Source organism: Styela clava, chromosome 5 (genome assembly GCF_964204865.1).
Source record: "Styela clava chromosome 5, kaStyClav1.hap1.2, whole genome shotgun sequence".
NCBI lineage: Eukaryota > Metazoa > Chordata > Ascidiacea > Stolidobranchia > Styelidae > Styela > Styela clava.
The window spans coordinates 22,602,113-22,604,612 of NC_135254.1; the positions used below are offsets into that span (position 1 = coordinate 22,602,113).

General features: G+C 57.8%; 2 non-coding genes and 1 pseudogene across 2 annotated transcripts in view; all 3 read left to right on the forward strand.

The window, feature by feature from the left end:
* LOC144423626 (small subunit ribosomal RNA) overlaps nt 1-1,188 on the forward strand; it is a 1,810-nt gene extending 622 nt beyond the window's left edge. The window contains exon 1 of the ribosomal RNA XR_013476091.1: nt 1-1,188. This exon is cut by the window's left edge and continues 622 nt beyond it. This is a non-coding gene — a ribosomal RNA (small subunit ribosomal RNA).
* A 298-nt stretch (nt 1,189-1,486) lies between these two features.
* LOC144423600 (5.8S ribosomal RNA) lies at nt 1,487-1,636 on the forward strand. Its single transcript, XR_013476067.1, has one exon. It is a non-coding gene; the product is annotated as a 5.8S ribosomal RNA (ribosomal RNA).
* A 156-nt stretch (nt 1,637-1,792) lies between these two features.
* LOC144423756 (large subunit ribosomal RNA) overlaps nt 1,793-2,500 on the forward strand; it is a 3,695-nt pseudogene continuing 2,987 nt past the window's right edge.

Below are 2,500 nucleotides of genomic sequence, written 5' to 3' on the forward strand. Positions count from 1 at the left end.
AAGCTCGTAGTTGGATTTTGGGCGAGCGCCGCCGGTCCGTCGCAAGGCGTGTCACTGGTTGCGTTCGCCTCACCTTCGGTTCTCCGTCGGTGCTCTTGACTGAGTGTCGGCGGTGGCCGATAAGTTTACTTTGAAAAAATTAGAGTGTTCAAAGCAGGCTGTTCGCCTGCATAGTGTTGCATGGAATAATGGAATAGGACCTCGGTTCTATTTTGTTGGTTTTCGGAGCACGAGGTAATGATTAAGAGGGACAGACGGGGGCGTCCGTACTCTGCCGTTAGAGGTGAAATTCTTGGATCGGCGGAAGACGAACTACTGCGAAAGCATTCGCCAAGAATGTTTTCTTTAATCAAGAGCGAAAGTCAGAGGTTCGAAGACGATCAGATACCGTCCTAGTTCTGACTATAAACGATGCCAACTAGCGATCGGGAGGCGTTACCATGACGACCTTTCCGGCAGCTTCCGGGAAACCAAAGTCTTTGGGTTCCGGGGGAAGTATGGTTGCAAAGCTGAAACTTAAAGGAATTGACGGAAGGGCACCACCAGGAGTGGAGCCTGCGGCTTAATTTGACTCAACACGGGGAAACTCACCCGGCCCGGACACAGGTAGGATTGACAGATTGAGAGCTCTTTCTTGATTCTGTGGGTGGTGGTGCATGGCCGTTCTTAGTTGGTGGAGCGATTTGTCTGGTTAATTCCGATAACGAACGAGACTCTGGCATGCTAAATAGTTACGCGACCTTCTCGGTCGGCGTCTAACTTCTTAGAGGGACTAGTGGCGTTTAGCCACACGAGATTGAGCAATAATAGGTCTGTGATGCCCTTAGATGTCCGGGGCCGCACGCGCGCTACACTGAGTGAAGCAGCGAGTGTCTAACCTAGGCCGAAAGGTCCGGGTAACCCGTTGAACCTCATTCGTGATTGGGATAGGGACTTGCAATTGTTTCCCTTGAACGAGGAATTCCCAGTAAGCGCAAGTCATCAACTTGCGTTGATTACGTCCCTGCCCTTTGTACACACCGCCCGTCGCTACTACCGATTGAATGGTTTAGTGAGATCCTTGGATCGGCCCCGTCGCGGCTGGCAACGGCCGCGTCGGCGTGTCGAGAAGACGATCAAACTTGATCATTTAGAGGAAGTAAAAGTCGTAACAAGGTTTCCGTAGGTGAACCTGCGGAAGGATCATTACCGAAAGTGGTGGTAGGCCCCGGCCGACCGCGCACTTAATTGTCTTTGGGTGCCGCCGAGAGGGCGGCCGTCAATCGGGGTTCCGCCCCGTGCGACACGCGTAACACGTTGGCATAGCAAGGCAGCCGAGTGCGATGGTGGCTTCTGGGCACCGCGCTCGATGTGCCGCCGGCCCAGCCCGGCGGTCGCTCGGCGCCGTTTGTTGGTGTTTTTGTGCAGTTGTTGTCGGTGGTGGTTTTGTGGTCGATCCCACAGTGTGACGTCCGCGCGCTTCGGCGCCGGGCGAAACGTCGAGGACGACTCTTAACGGTGGATCACTCGGCTCGCGAGTCGATGAAGGACGCAGCCAAGTGCGAGAAGTAATGTGAATTGCAGAACACATTGAACGTCGACCTTCTGAACGCGAATTGCGGTCTCGGGTCAATCCCGCCGGCCCCTCGACGTGTTCAACTACAATCGAGGGGCGGGTCCAGGTCGGTCGGTCCGGTCACGAGATCAAGACCGACCGTGGGCCAAGGCGGCGACGGTACGCGCTCGGTCGGCGCCGGCGGCGACGACTTGCGATGCCAGCGGGCCGTGTAAGAAGCGGCCCGCTTGACACATACGACCTGAGTTCAGGCGAGAGCACCCGCTGAATTTAAGCATATTATTAAGCGGAGGAAAAGAAACCAACAGGGATTCCCTGAGTAACGGCGAGTGAACCGGGAAGAGTCCAGCGTCGAATCTGCGCGCTTTTCGAGCGCGCCGAGTTGTGACGTACGGAAGTCCCAGTGCGGCTAACGGCGAGCGCCGGTGTCCTTCTGATCGAGGCCTCGTCCCACGGCGGGTGTTAGGCCCATAGGGGCGCTTGCCTTGGCCGCTTCGGGTCTTCTCGGAGTCGGGTTGTTTGGGAATGCAGCCCAAAGCGGGTGGTAAACTCCACCTAAGACTAAATACGGTCGCGAGACCGATAGCGGACAAGTACCGTGAGGGAAAGTTGAAAAGCACTTTGAAGAGAGAGTTCAAGAGTACGTGAAACCGTTGAGAGGCAAACGGGAGGGCCCGTCAGGTCGCCGGCTCGCTTTCAGTTGGGTGCGGGGGCGCGCCGTCTCGGTTCGCGGACGCTTAAGGCGCCGCTGCCGAGTCGGCTCGCGCACCGTCTCAGCGCACTAGCGACCGGCGCGGGTCACGACCGGTTTGCCGTCGGTCTAAGTCCCCGCGCGAAGGTGGCCTCCGCTCCGGCGGGGGTGTTACAGCGCGCGGGCGGTGCGGCCCGGCGGCGGATCGAGGAATGGATGCCGCGCGCTCTCTGTGTGCGGCCGTCGCCGTTCGG